The following is a 17,428-nucleotide window of genomic DNA, read 5'->3' as shown; positions in this document are numbered from 1 at the left end:
AGTGTGGCTGTGGATCAAGGGAGCTGCGTGACAATTTTGTGGAGCCTGTGTATCAGAAGAAACCCATCCCCCAGTGTTCTGCTGGAATCACTGTGAGGTATATATTTATACTGCTAGTGAAAAACAGAAGGAAAAAATGAGAGTGTCTCTAACACATGTAATCTGCAGAAAAATACACATTTGCATGTTGATTTTAAGCAAGTAATCTTTGCTGCTAAGAGAATAGCAGGGTGCATGCTTTTTTCCTCTTGCGTGCTGTTTTCCATGTTCCTTGAACATGTACTGAAAACCTGGCATTTTTCTCGAGTTGGCACTGCTGGATGACCTCATTCACCTATTTGTCATCTCAGCAGTTTCAGCTTCACTGTTCTTCCTTAGATTCATTAAGAAAATATTTAGCATCAGAAGAAAGGAAGCACCCTGTGGCCTGCTGTGCTCCCTACAGCCAGACCAATAAAAACAGAGCCCCAGAGCACTTTCTGAGGGTGCAAGGGTGACTCCAGGGCACTTCTGTTCCCTTGGAAACAAGAGAAATGGGTTGCATCTACAAAAAGTGACCCAGCCCTAGTCATGATGACCTTCTGCATTTGAGGATGTTTAATAGGGTCTTTGCAAGGTGATTCACTTTAAAAAAAATCTTGTTTTGTAATAAATCATGGTTTTTGGATTGGGAGGCTGAGATGAAAATCTGCTTTCCCTTTAGTTTGGAGTTCGTTGGGGTTTCCCCCTACAAGTCTCTTCTTAGTCACATGTGCACTGTGTTGTCAGAAAAGCTGCTGGGGATGGCGGAACCTTTTTGTTCTAATGTAGTATGTGCCTGATTTTTCACTGAAGAAAACAAAATGGAAGCTATTATCTGAAGGCAGCTTTCATCATAGCAGCGAGGCAGGGAGCAGCTCAAGTATAATAAGACAAAATGTGAGACAAATGTTGCCTCCTCCGAGCCAGCATCTGACCTCGACAGTGAGCGCCTTCCGCTAAGCTGGCTGTTCACAGCCCCCGCTCCGGCATCCATCTTGAGGTTTGTGGGATGTTGTTTTTGTTCCCATCTCTCCGTCTGATCAGGCACAAGCAACATATATTCCTCTGCCTTCACCCCGACCCTGAGGTATGCTGACATGTTGATTTCATCCCCTCCTCCACCTCTCTCAGCCCAGCGAGTAAGCTGGGAGAACAATTTACTTGAGAACCAGCAGGCCTGGAGCCAGGGAGTCACCCTGCTGCTGTGCTGGGAAGGCTACATTTGGGAAGTGAGATTTTTCCTGTATTGCCGAGGCCTGGGTGTGCAGCACTATCTCCACTTGGCCCTGCAAAGCAGAATAACTCAGCAGCATGAGCTCGCCTTCTTTTTCTCCCCTCTGCTTCCCCTCCCAGGGAAAAAGCCACCAAGTGCAGCAGCACGAGCTGATTCAGGCAACGGGTGTTCGGTCCCTTCAGCAAATGGGGCTGGGAGGAGTGATGGAGGAGGGGTTGCAGACCGTGCTGCTGACCTGCTGAATTACGACTTTAATGCAGTCACTTTAATAACTTGCTGTAGCTCCAACCACCAGATGCAATTTATGGCAAAGCAGGCACCCAGGCATTTTTCTTTCTATGAAGACTAAGCAGATCTCTGATTACCACCCCCTTCCCCCAAACCATTACCTTCCCCCGCTTGCTCTGCTAATGGAAAAATGTTATGTGTCTATGTGCTTTTTTTCCCCAAGCCCTGTTTTCAGGAAATGGTGGAGAATGAGAAACTAACACAAGCGTGCACACATGCTTTTGCAGGCAAGATTGCTTTAACTCCATTCTTTAACCACGCAAAATTCCTCCTGCCAGCAGAATTGCCAGTTCTTTTTCTAAAACCTTACAACCTCAGCCAGATGCAAAGCAAATTCCAGGGTTGATTTGTAGGGAAAAAGAAAGACCCCTCCCTCCATCTGACCAAAATCATCTGAAGTCTGAGTGATTTCACTGCACAATACAAAGCCTGCAGCCCTTTAGAGCTCCATTCTGTAAAGAAAGCTTAAATACAAGCCACAAACAAACAAAAAAGATGAACCTGGGTATGATGAATAGGCAAACTGAACTCAAGATTTAATCGTGTATTTAATATTTGTATACAATAGATGGGTACATTGAGAAAGCAATGTACAGTTAGGCAGCAGATTCCCCGCCAGTTCTCCTGTTTTAAAGACCCATTCATTTTCCATCTAAGGGATGAATTCTTCCTCCCACTCTCTTCTACTCTCTCTTTTTCTGTGATTTGCATGATCATTTGCTGCATATATTATGAATTACTGTTTATCTTAGTCCAGCCTGCAAAGCAATTTCCCAAATAAATTTCAATGGATCAATAAATTCAGATTCTGTTTTCTCTTCTAAATTGAGGGAAAGAAAAATAGTAAGACCAAGTAAATGTTTTCTTTTTAGCTAAATGAAACAAAAATCTGAATTAAACACATATGCCTATTTCTAATTCTTAGGGCTCACTCAGAAGCCCTATGATTCAACTGTTTTGTATCTTACTTATGATTTTCCTTTCCATTCTTGAAAAAAAACCAGTGTACTTGGAACTGCAACCCTGAAAAATTGTGTGTACTGCTTTGAACCCACTGAAAGAGTGTCCATACAAGGACTAGCAGATAAGTCCTTTGTGACTGTTAATATTTATCAGCAAGGCAAATTCCTCCTAGGTTACAGCAAGTACAGTTTGGAATGACCTGTCTCTACGCTTTCAGAAACGAGCAGCAGATTCCTGCAAAACATCCATCTCCTCATTCAGCTAGGATAATGTTTTCCTCTCAAGCTTTGAGATAGCTTGATTAATATGTAGTATATACGGCAAATTTCTTAGTAAAAAAGTAGTAACATATGGGAGCATTCAAGTTCCAGAAAGAAGAGTATAAATTGGACGTTTCCATATGGATTTGGTCTGATGTGTCTATCTGTGTTTACAGTGACCTGCCCTGATTGTACCAAGATTGCCTTACTGTCTGCAGTACTGCAAGATGTACCTGCAAGCACACACTCAGCCATACAGGTATTTCTTCTAGGTGTGATGAGTTGTCTTTGAGCAACTGAATCTATCTCTGCTTACTACAGAGGCAGCCAAAACCAAATTCCAGACTTTCTGAAGGTTAGAGTTAGGTGGAATGAATCTTTGCTCAAGCATTCAACCACAGTGCCTTGGCTTGTGCCGTTAGCTTCCTGAATTCCCAGATGACTTCCCACCACAGCTTAGCCAGGCCTGGAACTGCTTATTTTCTCAGAAGGGTTGAGGTGAAATGCAGTGAGTTCAGCAAAGCCAGTGGCATTTCAAAATTATATGTAAAACTATGTATTTGTAGTCTTCTTTTTCAAATGTTGTCATAAATATGCTTAATTCTTAACAGGCTCAAAATACTCTCTCCAGTTGTGATGCTTCTTTAAAACCCTGTTCAAATGTTTATCATGCCATAAGGGAAACCGCCCATGCAGTGGTCAGTAAGTCAGTAGTACGTGCACAGAATGAAAGCAGATGCTTTGCGTGCGCTCTTGCTGCCGCCGGGGCCGTGCCCAGCCCAGGTGCTGCTCCAGCGGGAGCTCGGCGCCTTCGAGGCCCCGGAGAGCCCGCTCCGGCTTCGGCCGAGGGGCCGTGCCCCGGCCGTGCCGGCTGCGCGCTGCCGATCGGCCCAGGGCGGCTGTGCAAGGGCTGAGGCAGAGGCGAGAAATTCGGAGAGCAGCCATGAAGTTGTGAGGAGGTTATTAATGGTGGCGCGTGTGGCTGCAGGTACTTGGTGACACCGGAGCTCATTCTGGAGACTACTCTGATTCGGCTATGTTTTTCTTTTTGAACCTGGCCTTTGATTAAAAATGCCTCGCTTCCAGCTCACATTGCCTTTTAAATGGCTCTGTAAAGCCCTCTCGCGGTTCCCAGCTCACATCAGAAGCAGGGCTGGAAGTGTTTCTCTGCAGAATAAACATACGGGCTGTAAATCCTGTGATTCAGAAGATCGCCTGCAGTATTCCTCTCCGCTGTTGCCATAGGTAACCGGGCTCTGCAAAACACCATTTACCCTGGAATGCAAGGAGACTCGGAGCTCAGCAAGGGCACTCCGGTTAACCCTTTCCTAGCAGAACAAAAAAAAAATCTCTCTGGTGATCCCAGCCGAAACTCCTCTCTCATGTGTGTAAATTCACACACAATAAACCCGCATCACGTACATTGAGGCAAATTACCCGCCCAGCGCGGCCCCAAGCATGTGCACACGCAATGTGCGGGAATGGCGGGTTCCTTCTCTTCTCGTCCGCAGAGCCAGGCAGCCCTGGCAGGGTGTTCGGGACTGCTGACTCACCGGGGCCTTGCGGGCACAGCCTCGGCCGGGAGCCCGCGGGACGGGTTAAACTGGCACCACATGAAGGAACTGAAAGGCAACTGAATAAGGCTGGCAGTCCAAATCCAAGGTTTGTGGAGTGGTACTTGTCAAATTATTTAAGACAGGACCTTCGAAAGGAAGACTTTGAGCTCACACTCACTACAGAACTTGGTGGGTTTTTTTGGTAGCTAGCAGGGGATCCCTAAGGTTTACAAGGTTTTGCCAATGCCGTCTAATGGAGACTTCTCAAGTCAGACGATGAGCGCAAGTTTAACACTTCCTTTCTGCCTCACACTTCTTTGCAGTCCAGGCACTTTAAACATCTCCTCATGGTCTTCTACTCCATTGCCTGAACCACTGAATGTGGACAATCAATAGTTATCTGCAGTTTAGGAAAACAGGGGCAGAAAGTGGCCCTCACTTTTTTCCTCCTCTAATTCTGACCTACCTATGGGCTAAAGCGGATTCCAGCAGAAGAGGAGCTAAAGTGAACAGTGTTTTTTTGCCATAGCCACAGCAGCAAAATGCTGCCCAGAGAGCAGGTAGCAGCATATGCTCTGCCTTTGCCTTTTTTCCCCACATGAAGCTGAGGATTATGTGTGTGTGAAAAGTAAATTCATAGCCCTATGTTCAAGCAGGGGTTAATTTATACTGCAGAGAAGCTGCAGGTGAGACTGAAGACTTGTCTCATTTTTCAGTTTCACAAACCCTGATACAAGAGCCTAAATATGTTTTGTTCCAAACCACTGCTGTCTTCTTTCTCATACTCCCCTCTGCAGTTCAATGCATGCACAGATACACACCACCAAATTGCCTTTTTTTTATGACACAGTATTGCTGCAGGGTCATTTACATATAGGTAAAAATGCAAAATTCCTGCTCTGAAGTGTTAACAATGTTGGTTACTTTTACATCAAAAGTCTGATGGGAGTACAAAGAAGTCAGGAAATGTGGATAAGGCTGAAATTACATTCATAAAAGATCATGCAGTGGTTGGGAATCACAGCCCATGCATGGACAAGCCTGTATTGAGACTGCTGTAATCCCTGGGCAGAGCAGGGGGGAGCGAAGAAGAGGTCAGTGTGCTTTGTGGGATTCTGTGGCATTACTGGGGCAAGGGGAGTTAGTCCTTCTCTGTTATTTGAACAGTGAGTGGGTATTTTTTTAAGGATTTTTTTAAAATGTTGCTAGAATGAAAAGGAACAAGCAAGAGAAAATGACCCCAAATCATAAGGGGATTGCTGTCTGTGGAAAAGTGCAAACACAAAATGAAATTATTTTCCTGCAAAATTCTTTTCTTCATGGCTTGTTTCCATGCCACCTTGGAGAAGAATGGTGCAGAAAATTATATACAAGGAAAGGTACTTTTAGAGATTCCCAAGAACTACTGATTGGGTGTTGCTGTTTCACATTCTCCAAATTGCTGTTACATCAGTCTAGATGGTGGAGATAAACTGTAAGAGAGCTTAAAAGCTATGGAGCAATGTGTGGAAACACAGTGATAGATATGTGTGCGCTCTTTTTTGATTTATAGGTTTTATTTGCATACTCCTTTGGCATTGCCAGAGCCTCTCTCTGCAGACCTAACACTTGATCCCCTTGTTGTGCTGAGTCCCCTGGGAGCTGTTGACATTGTGGGGTACCTGCTGAGGTGTCAGGGACAGGTTGTGTGGGTGGAGAAATGGGAGCATGAGATCAGAAACAGGAGTGTCTGTGGGGCACAGCAATCTCCTAAAGGTCTGAAAACCAGTGGAAGCGCTGAAGAAGCAGAGGCTGGAGCTTGTTCCTTTTCCTGATTTTATATGATTGCCTTAAGTCAAGGGTATTTAAATGTCAAGTTTTTATGTAGTTCCTAAATTTACTTAGGTTCGGGTGTTTACAGCAGAAGGTTTGTGTCCTTGTGCACTCCTATCTGTGTACTTGAATGATGATAAATGCCAAGGCTTTCTTTGGGGGCTTGTGTTTTTCCACAGCCGAGGTGACACATTCCCATTAAGTTTAACCTTCTCCCCCAAGAGTTGATACAATTTATTTCTTTTGGAAGGGAAATTTCAGAGCTGTAGCAGGCCCAAAGCCATTTTCTTTGAAGGCTGCCTTGGCTCCGACTGCGGATACAGTGACAAAGAGGAGATTGTGGCAGAGCTGCTAGCTGGGCACTCGGGCAGGAAAGGGTTACTGTCTGCACAGCTCTCTGTGTCTGGAGCTCCAGGCAAAACCCAGAGAGAGACAATGATGTCAGCACTACCTCCAGGCCCAGGGCCCCTTGCCTGACAACGTGGGCAATCCAACACATTCCCATCTGCCACAACAAGAGCATTCATGCTCCTATTTCCTGACCTCTTTGGATTAAAGCATGTGGAGTTAAATATACATCCAGCCCCGTGCTCCTGCACTTGCGTTGCACCAGAAATAGACTTATGGGAAACTGGCTGCAGCTTTTGCCCCCCGACACTCGGGATCTGTCTCAACGTTGTCATCGAGAAAAGCACATGCTGGTCCGGTCGGGAGATTGTACAGTCATGTACACATAGCTAAAACACAGTTCGCTTTTGTGCCTGGAAATGCTGCGTGTAATCAGCACGCAGTCAGAAAGAGGTGGGGGAAGGGCAGCTTGAATAGAAAATGAAGATTAGTCAGAGGCAGTGATTTCAGCGTTTTAGCCATCAGAAACTTGCTGAGTTTTTTAGCACCACATAAAAAGTTCTGACAGCAGAGAGAGACCTTGGCTGAGCTGGGTGTCTGCACTCCAGGCTGGTGGAAGAGGGAGAGCATGCGGCAGGATTTGCATGCTGCCATGCCGGGCTGGCAGACACACAGAGTGCAGCCCTGACAAGGAGAGCTTTTTGTTTGCTTAATAGTGAAACCATTCTGGTAGTGCAAAATTCTAGTAATTACAAGCATTTTATTGCTTTTATTCAGGATGTGTGTGCATGTAGGGTCTGTTGCATGCACATGGTATCATGTTGTTTCTTTCTCATGTCTGTGGGTGCTGTGTATCTGTGGCTCTATGCCCATATGTATCTGTGCATCTCCATATTTATCTGTCATTCTGTGTCTGCATTGCTCAGTCTTTTTCCTTTTAAGTGTCGGAGTTACATTTATTTTCTGTGCACAGATGAGTTTTCCTGTACTATACACTAAGGGGAAAAGAGATGTGGGGAGAGCTTACATTTTGTTTATGTCTTTGTCAAGAAAATGCTTCACAATTGAGAAATATGAATGAAAAAGAAAATGAGACTATTTCTTTTCCTTTCTTTCTCTTTTGTCTACAGTCTTCTGTCTTATCTTCCCAGTCATGTATTTTCTTTTCTCTCCCTTTTCCCCCATTACGCTGCAAACTCCTGTTCCCATAACAAATGTTTTAAATGTTATCTATCCTACCTGTACGGTCAGCCCCTTTTTCATAGTATGTTTCTTGTACAGTAATCCATTTTTTTAACACCTCATAGCAGTCCTTAACACAGCAAATTCCTGTATGCAGTTTGGTTTGGTACCTCTCCCCTTCATATGGCCTCTGCTTATGGCACTCAGAATCTCAGAGAGCACAACACAGGGAAGCAGAACAAAAATAAACTCTCCAAAATCTGTAGTTCCCCAATGGCTCAAAGAGGTCTTGGAAGAAGGTTTAGCTGATAAAATCCTTAGAGGGTGGTTGGAGGGGTGAGGCCAAATGGTTAATGTAGGATAAAAACTGCAAACCCCTTAATTCTCTTAGTGTTTGGCTTAACTTTGCCTTGACACTGAAGAGATGGTGGTAAGTAAGGATGAGCTTGTATTAGAAACAGGATTCTCTCTTTCTGCCCAGCCTTGCCTGTGCTAGTTCCAGTATCACAGGGCATCAGTGCTACAAAATTCTCTATCAGTTTCTGCTGGTAGAGGTTTGGATACTGCCTCACTTCTCAATTAGTGTAATCAAAGCCAAGACCCTGGCATCTTTCCCAAGAGCTTTCTTCTCCCTGTGAAACAGAAAATACTGAAAACCAGTCAGAAAAAGTGGAGCCAGACTGCAGCAAGCATTGGATTTCACCAGAGGTATAATAAGGAAGCTGCCTGTAGTGTCAGCCACTCTAAAGAGACATACAGACAAGTTAAAGTGGTAATATGCATAATGTCTGTCATCCAGATATTTCAGAGCATATAATAAGCTGTGATTAAATCATTAAACTAAAAACTTCAAAAGGGTCTAGCTGTGTAGACTGAGGATCTGAATGCAAGAAATCTCCAGTCTTCTTTCTGCCTTGGTACCTGGTTTGCCACTGCTATGAGCTAGTCATTTCACACGGATCTTTAATTTTCCCATCAGTACCACCAGGAGTTAATAATACTTAAGAAGAGCAGTGCCTCTTATAGAGTTGTTTTGAAGGAAATGGAGACTTACTGAAGGAATCTTTGTGTGAATTTGCGTGCCAGTCTGAAGTTCTTCAGGAGCAAAGTGGAGGAAGCATGTTCAGCATGAGATCATCATAAAATCATGAAGGTCTACAAGTACCAGGGGAAAGACAATGTTAAAAACAGGAGCTCTGCGGTTTTCAGGGACCCTAAATTAGGCTGTGGAACCTAGGAAGAGTTAGGTTTGCAGTTTGAACTGGGACACATGCTTATGATCCAGCCATGGTGCCTGATGGACCTCTGCTTTTATTACTTGTCTTAACTTCACAAAACTAAGTAAATAGATGAGAATAGAATGTCTATGTCCTGACACCCCATCTCTTGCCACGAGTACTTAGACCAGCCACCAAAAGTGTGAAGAATGTGTCCTGAAGTTTCCCTGCTTTGATTAGGACCAATATTTTATGAGCTTTAATTTTTCCCTAGAAATCAAACAGTTTCTCTGTTTATGGCTACACATACATTTTATGAGTAGAATAAGCCAGATATAAGCAGCCTTGTGAGAAGTGCTCAGGAGCTGGTTTGGAGGAGGGTGGAGGAAAAGAGGAAGCCTGCAAGTCACATCCTCCTAACTGCCTTCGTCTTCATTGATGTGTGCAGTCACACTGCCCAAAAGAGCCATTTGAGGAGGTTTGAGAATGTATGGAGCAAGTGCTCCATTTCACTTATGATCAAGATAAACAAGGGCGTCAGCTGAAGCAGAGCTTCTGAGGTGTTCTGTGTAATTCAGTGGCAGCCAGTAGTGACTGCTGCTTAGGAGATGGATTTATTAAGATTATTAGTAAGTGTTATTTGGAGGTGACTGAAATCGCTGGGTGGACTCCAGAGGATTAGCTTTCCAAAGATAGCAAATGCAAAACAAAAAAAAAAAAAAAGCAACCCCAAACAAACAAGTCACCGGTAGCAGTTGTGTTTATTTAATGAAGTCTCTGCACGGGATTAGCTCACAAGCATTTGCTTGTTTTTGTGACTGGAGATATGGGGGATGGGAAGGAGGAACCATCTTAGCATGTAAATCCCCAAGTAAAAGCAAAGCTGCAGCAGAGCATCTGGCCTGGTTCACAGAGTAGGTGACAAGGCGCTGTGAGCAGGGCAGGCAGAGGAGGAATCACCTCTTCCTGGATTGCACCGGATTTAGGCAGCCTAGTGTGCAGCAACTCTGATACAGAAATAACCTGTGTGAAGGAGGCTCTGCTCAGGAACTGTCATGTCCCTGTATAAAGGGCACGAGAGCTTTAGGCAGGGCATCATGCTGATCTGAGCCCAAGAACTGGCCTGTGGGAGAGACAGCAGCAATCAAAAATAGTCATTTTCTATAGTGAGACTGTAAGAGACCTCAAAGTGCTTGTAGACATGAATTCACCAAACATCACCCCCACAAGCCTATCTCTCTGGAATAGAGGGTGGTGTTGCTCATCCCAGATGTCAAACTGGAGGCAGAGAGAGCTGTCCAAGCTCCCACAGAGATCAGGCCAGATGGGAACACAGGGAGGGCAGCAAGAGAGGAAGATAAAATTAGGATAAAAATTCCATCCCTCAGAAAATATGGATGGGGGAAGGGGCTTAGAGACCAATTTAGCCCATGTTTTTGTGTTGCCAATGTTGCTAGACAAGTCCCTCCAAAATGCTGATAGTTGGTGGTGTGGAACAGATGAGTCAGTTCTGCAGTGAAGTCTGGCTGTCCTGCTTCAGTACTGTCACCCAGAAGTAGAGACACATGGGAGCTCCCTGCTGTCCCTTCAGCCTTCCCCAGCATTGCACTACCCAAGCATGATCACCCAAAGGAGAAATATGCTGTTGCTTTTTTGTAATTCATCTAGGCCCCATTGGGATGTGGCAGGAGAGACTAAAGGATTCTTCGTTCAAGCCAAGGTATTGGAAAGGTGACCAGTGCCCTTGCAATTTCCAGGGAAATTGCTTGTTTCCTTTCATGAGAAGCTGCTTACTTGTTTCCTAAATCCACAGGGATTGCACTAGCTCCTCTTCCCTCCTTCAGAGAAGTCCCTTATGCAAAGGTAGGCCTGGTCTGCTATTGCCTGTGCTTCTCAAGAATTTCCTAGATACCACGGCAACAGCAGCAGAACTGGATTTTGTAAACCTTTAATTTATACAGTCAGAGTAGAATGGGACCTATGAATACAATTTGGCAATTTCATTCCTCAAGGGTGGGGGTTGGGGCTGGGAGGATGGGGATGGGGATAGGGAGGGGGCAGTGCACTAATGTTCTTGGCATAAGCTATCACAAATGGAAATAGGAGGAGGGAAAAGCTGCAGCTCACTGCAGACAAAGGGTGGGAACTCAGTGATGCACTTTTATACTGAGGGGACAAAATTGTCTGGTAACCTGTGTGCTTAGTCCCATGCTGTGATTGAAGGATATGTCAGCAGTAACTAAAATAGAAGCACAGTGCAAGGTATAGAGCCCTGGCTCCAAACTGCCCAGCTTTTACAGATGTCTTCAGTGCTAAAACTTGTGTTACTGAAATCATTCATTCCTGCTTCAGACAAGGTAGAGAGTGGTGGACTAGCAGGCAGAGGAAAAAGGAAGAAAAAGGAAGAAAAAGGGAAAAGGGGAAACAGAAACAGACTGTAGCATTTCAGGATCATGTTTTCATCTCTTTCTATTTGGCTTAACTTTTTTTTAATAGAAATCATAATTTTCACTTGAGAAGCTGATGGGTGAAGAAACTATTTTCTCTCATCGATAAAATAAAAGTACCCCCATTAAAATAAAAAGGGCAGGATTTTCCTTTTCCATGAGTTCTTCATACACTGGAAAAACATCCTTGTTCTCAGGAAGGGAAAGAAAAGCTAACATTTATTTGGAAAACAGTTTGCAGTGAGAATAAAAGACAATACAGGTCTAGTCCGCTCTAACTCTTGATTTACAAAGAAGTCCAAAGAGCTTTTTGCTTTCACACTGTGAAGCTGGTCAAGAGGCGCAGGTTGCAGTGTGGCGCTGGTGAATAAATGGGGCTCTAGTGTAGGCCCTAGACTGCTGGAGGGTCTCACTTTTCCAGACAGAGAGAAGTGCTGTGGCACATTTTACTGACAGGCTTTGTGAACCCATCCATGGTGAAGGGTCTTTGTGCCTGTGACTGATTTGCAATATCTAGAAAAAAAATCAAACCCCTTAGTAAGACTCATTTGCTCACTCTAATTTACATCAAAGAACCCAGCACATTATGACTGGTGACACCAAGGATGGTTTAAGATCACCTCTGTCCTTGAACTTAATATACACATAGAGTACAGCCAAGAATAAGGATCTGTCTCTTTCTGTGATAAATACCCACTTTTATGGGACTGTGGCCATGAGTCCAATTTAACATTATGAAGTAATTTTCTGTGACAATTCAGGTCTCAACTTCATGACTCTCATCACTCTCATCTTTCTCTCTACTTGATATATTTTAGTATTTGGTATTATGCCTAATATGGAGAGATTCCAATGAATTAGATGAGGCATTTAATAAAGGTGATGTCTGGACAGTGAGAAGTTTTTTTATCTCTGAAAAGTCTTCCAGTGATTGCTGGAATATTCTATTTTAAAATCGGTTTGGCTTAGAAGGGCCACATTTGTATGATTTGTCCTCAATAGAAATTAGAGCCTCTCAGTATTTCTACATTGTGGAATGATTATTTTTTTGAGTTATTCATTATAGTCTTCTGAACCTCCCAGGAGTCCATGAGCTCTTTATGAGCCATATAAAAGGATGCAGACTCACTAGCAGAGCAGAGAAATTCCCAGGAGGAGAGAGATTTGTAACTAAACTGAGATGGACAGAAAGAGATGGGGAAAGTAAAATTCAGAAAGCCTGGAATAAAAGCAAATTCTTTAACAGCCTAACAGTGATCTACACTCCTGCAACTCTGGAACAGAGCAGGCTATACTGAGGATGTTTAGGAAAAAACCCACAGGAATAACTGGCAAAGATTTGTTTCATATCTGGTTTGGCAGCCACAGAAAGATAGAAGAAGGTTTGTTTTCTAAGGCTTTCTCAAAACAGTGACCCTGAAAAAAACATGCCTGTTACCCTCAGAGGACCTACTCATCTTACTGACATGCAGAATACTCTCCAAAAGAAGAATAATTTCTTTAAAGTACAATAAACAGGGCATACAGGTCAAAGTGAAAAACAGCAAACCTGGTATTTCTGAGAATTCACAAACAAAAGAATTTAAAGAAAATGCAGACAGAAGTTGCACATACTATAAATGCCTAAGTCTCTTAATAAACACTTCTGGGATTCCCACACTGCTAAAGAAAATCTTGCATAGCAAAGCCCTTTCTCACAAAGAGACAATTAGATAAATGCCACCTGCTGATTGCAAAACTAGCTGAAATTTACTGGGACCCACACATCTTACAGGCTCCAGCTTATTTTCCTACCTGGAAGCAAAGTCTGGTAGAGCTGCGTATAAAATGGAATGTGACAGAGCCAAAGTTAGCTAAATAATGGAAACATATTTGTGAATATTTGTTCCGTGAAAATATTGCCAAAATTCTCAATATTATTGATAATGAATTTTTTAATCACCTCCAGGCAAAATTCCAACAGAAACCCTGTCTGTACTGTTCTGCCAACAAGTCTTATGCATTCACAGCACTCCCTCCACAGTGACTGCAGAAATGCCACTCTCCAGGAGAGGATTTGACTCTGCTGCTATCAGCCGAGTCAAAGTTTCACAGTACTGACAGAACTACTCAGTCAGGGATGGACTGGATGGACAGTCAGGCCTATGGGCAGAGCTGGGCTTGTGGGTATGCTCAGGACAGGGGTACACCAGGGCTATGCCCAAACAGGAGCCTCACATACAAATACAAGATGCATAAGAGACACCTGTTTAGCACATAGCAGTGCTTCTCCCTCACATAAGTTAGTGTGCTTTAAAAGCTGTGGAACAAATACATGTTCATGGCCACTGTGCTTTGGGGTAGATGTACCCATGGGCTGTCCTTCCTGTGCTCCTTGGGGCACTGATCTCCATGAACAGTCTGGGGTAAAGGGAATTCCGTAGGACTTTGTTTTCTGTCTCCTCCTCTACTTTGTCTCTCACTTTCCAGTAAGCTTTTCTACAAACAGTTCCTTACACAGCCAGGATATGGGACGGCCCTCGTGCACGGCGTTCAGAACTGCCCACTGCTGCATGGAGTGGCTGCAGGTGTCTGTCCTGCCTGCCGCATCAGCCCAAGGATGCCTCTGCCTCTTCCTGTGTTATCTGCAGTTCACCAGCAGCAGTTTCTCCCTTTGGCCTGAGGGCTTTTGCCTGGGCTTATGCCCAGATCTGTTGTTCAAGCAAAGGGCAGAGGAAACACTCAGTGAGGAAGTCTCTCATGTTTCAGGTTGTTTCAGGCATGTTTGTTCCAGACGGCCCAGTTTGTTGATCTCACTTGTTTTTAACTCATGCAAGGCACAGAATTCAGGTCAGCTCTTTCCTCACTCTCCTCTCTGTCCTGCCCGGCTGGAGTACATGCTATTTCCAGATGAGGTCACACATTCCCCCCTTTCCTGGTCCTACCACTCTCGAGCCTGTTCTTTCCATTAGGGTTTAATGAGAGGCCCACTAGCCGTGGCAATCCCAACCCTCCAGTCACTGCTGCAGCCAAGGTCAAGCCCGGGGCAAGAATTGTCCACAAATACAGACACCAGAGTGAAGGGAAGGAAAGAACAATAAGAGGCATTTACTTCCCAATGCACTTAAGCCTTGAGAGAAACTGCCCCCCCAGATTGCTGAGTCAGCAGCGGCTGACAAATTAGTCAACAGGATGACTGGGCCTCAGCTCCTGGCAATTAGCATGGACAAAGCTTTGTGTGTGCCTGTGTGTTTTCCTATTAGCTGCGGCTTGCACGCCTGTGAAGGGAGGAGGGACTGGGGAAGGAAATGGCTTGCCTTGACTTCACAAACACACGGAATTTGTGTTCCCAAGGCTGCACAGCATTCATTTGGCTTCCTGTTTCAGCAATTCTGCAGGCTGTAGCCATTAAGAATAAAGTATGCTGAGAGCCTCTTAAGAGGGAGGTGCATCAACACAGCTGGAGGAAGGGTGAGCCCTGAATTGTGGTAGCAGAGGCGCTACAAACTGGGAGGGGTTCAGTTTAACCCATCACTGTGGCTAACAAAACCAATACTGTAAGGGTGAAGGAGTGCTGGCAAGGGTTGGGCAGAAGAGTTTACTGTTGAGAACAGCATTGCTAGTATATTCAGTGTGGGAGTAAGAAAGGTGTCACAGATCCAGAGTGAGAGGCTTTGGCAGAGCTCAGGGTGATGAAATGATAGAGACAGAGGGGGACAAGGACTGGACTAAAAGAGGATTCTGTAGGTCAGGAGTTCAGTGTCTTGTCAAAGCGATTTGGGAAGCCAAGGGCTAAAAGGTGGAGCTGCAGGTCAGGATTAAGCTGAACGTAGGAGCTGAGTTCTGTCACCATTTGGCAGAGGTCACTGCCTCCAAAGCAGGCTGCAGCGGTCATGGCCCATGCTGTGAACAATGAAATTTCCTGGATTTAGCTCTAGTGGAACTACAAACACACTTTGTTGTTAAAACCTCTGCATCTCCTCTTGTCTTTCCATGTCTGAGGCCAGGTCACCAGTGCTCTCAGACAGGGTGTGAGTTGCAAGTCCCCAGAGGACCTAAGATGAAAGGTCAAGTACATCTGGTTTTTTAGCCTCACCTTCACCCATTGCATATCCATGTCCCTGGTAAGTCAGACCCTACCATGTTATCATCCTCATTTACAATAAGCTGGTCAGAATGATTTAGCCAAAGTTCAGTGGTGACCCCAGCTATGAAAGGCCTTGCTGTGACCCGTGAAGATTTAGTGGGCTTTGTTCTGGGTGCTCTGAGACCCATCTCTCTGCTTACAGGCTTTCACAATAGCTGAGCTCAACTGAGAGCTGCAAAAGCATTCAAGCTATTCCTCCTATATGTGAGAATGGGGCTGAGAGACAATGTATTCTGGGCATCACTGCATGCTCCTTTGCTAAGCATAACTGGAATCCCTGGACTTCAAATCCTGCTGCTGAGAGCCTAGCAACAAGTGAATGTATCTACGTAAGCTTTTAAGGAAGGACTAGGTTAGTGGAGGTGAAAGTAGGTCAGAATGTTTTATTTTCTGAGTTTGTTGGATTTCTTTCTAGGAACAGTAATGCTCTGCCTCTGTAAGTCACCTCTGTATTAAGAGACTATCAGTGCCATATCCATTTACACATCTTTATGCCACACTAAACCTGAGACAGTTCATTCCTTTCTGTTGACAGACAACAGAAGCCACAGTAGCCTCACACTACTTCACCTTTACCAAAGGAGAGGAGTATGCACCAAGATGCTTCCTGCAGAGCAGCTGACGCTCAGCAGCTTGCTGTTCCTATGGTGACCTCTCTGTCTTTGACCCCTGTGATTTTCTGCTTGGCTGTAGGCTGATTTGGGGCAGATTTTTACTGATTTCTTAACTGCTGAACAGTGTTTTCTGAAAATACTAGCTGGCATCTATCTGTATTATTAGGTGTCTAAATAGCTTTTGAATCTGGGTGTCCCTTCCTCATGCTTTGATTCTTCATCCCTTAAAAAGATCTAACTGTAGTTTGGGCTTGGGTCAGGGTTGTACATCTGCAAATGAATGTGGCTGTGGAGGAGCTGTGGCCATCTGGGTGCTCCTGTTCTCCTCTCAAGGAATGTAGCTGGGGCCTTCCTTCTGCTCATCCTGTCATGGCAGTGGTTACACAGCACTTTGGTTATGCTGCTGTGCCTGAGATTCAAAACTTTAACCTATGAATTTTCTCACCCTGTCAGCCTGGATAGGGAGTTACAAGGAGTAAACCCTTTTTATCCAGAATTCAAACCACTACAGATGCATGAAAATAGTGAGTCCTCATTGCTTGTCTTTGGACTTCTGCAGTACCAAGAAATTCCATAAGTCTTGCACCATATAGAAAAACCCACGGCTATGTATTCCATGTAACACACATAATTTATCATATGTGCATCCCGTCTCTCTGTTAACCTTCCTTGTGAGTGTCAGAAAGTGGTGTACCTCTTTATCACAAGAGAGAAAGTTCAGGGTAGCTTTGCTGCAAATTCAGGACCTCAGTTTTAGTTCCATAATTTACATCACTTAACTTTCTATAATTCTATGATATGCCAAACACAGTTGCTTAAAAAATCCAGACTTGTTCATATGAGGTGGATGTGTAAGTGCAGTAAGATCTATCCTGACTGCAGCATTTACAAGAACATCTGAAGGGGCATCAGGGTATCATAATGAAAAATATGTTAGTGACAAGGTAGTGCCCACGTGTTATAGCAAAGACTCAAGGGTGTCTAAGGTACTGTAACTTTGAGAGTCAGCCATTCAGTGGAAATTCATTCCACTGAATTTCATTCCAAATGAGCTATGCTTCCTGCAGGAAACAAACCAGGGGTGGATCCAGTGCAGGAGCACAGGTGTATTTTAGTAACATGGAGTTACAACAGATTGTTACTAATAGTTAATTCCCAGATTCCCATTTCTTTCCTGAAGCACATTCCTAAAACAGCTACTTTTGGGAAAGTGCCAGCAAATAACACTCCCTGTCTGGTGATACCCTCTTTCTCTCCTCTGCTCTTTAAGGTGGATATTTTTTATGATGGAAGGCACTCAGTTAATTTTGGAGTCTAAAAAGTACATGCAGGACAGGGCGTGTTTTTTTAACATGGTCTT

At 44.3% G+C, this 17,428-nt stretch overlaps 1 protein-coding gene across 2 annotated transcripts in view; it reads left to right on the top strand.

Annotated features, from left to right (window-relative positions):
- Positions 1–1,088: 1,088 nt before the first annotated feature.
- The window catches only part of ANGEL1 (angel homolog 1), a 109,596-nt gene continuing 93,256 nt past the window's right edge, over positions 1,089–17,428 (top strand). The window contains exons 1-2 of one of the 2 annotated variants that reach the window (XM_030948644.1): positions 1,089–1,108; positions 2,943–3,025. The gene's annotated coding sequence lies outside the window, so the exon portion shown is untranslated. Of the gene's footprint in view, positions 1,109–2,942; positions 3,026–17,428 lie in introns of those variants that run through there. The other variant, XM_030948645.1, reaches the window with a different exon arrangement.

The sequence above is a fragment of the Camarhynchus parvulus genome, chromosome 5, assembly GCF_901933205.1.
Source record: "Camarhynchus parvulus chromosome 5, STF_HiC, whole genome shotgun sequence".
In the NCBI taxonomy this organism is placed as follows: domain Eukaryota; kingdom Metazoa; phylum Chordata; class Aves; order Passeriformes; family Thraupidae; genus Camarhynchus; species Camarhynchus parvulus.
The sequence above is the reverse complement of the archived record's forward strand: the minus strand, read 5'-3'. Positions and strand labels throughout refer to the sequence as shown.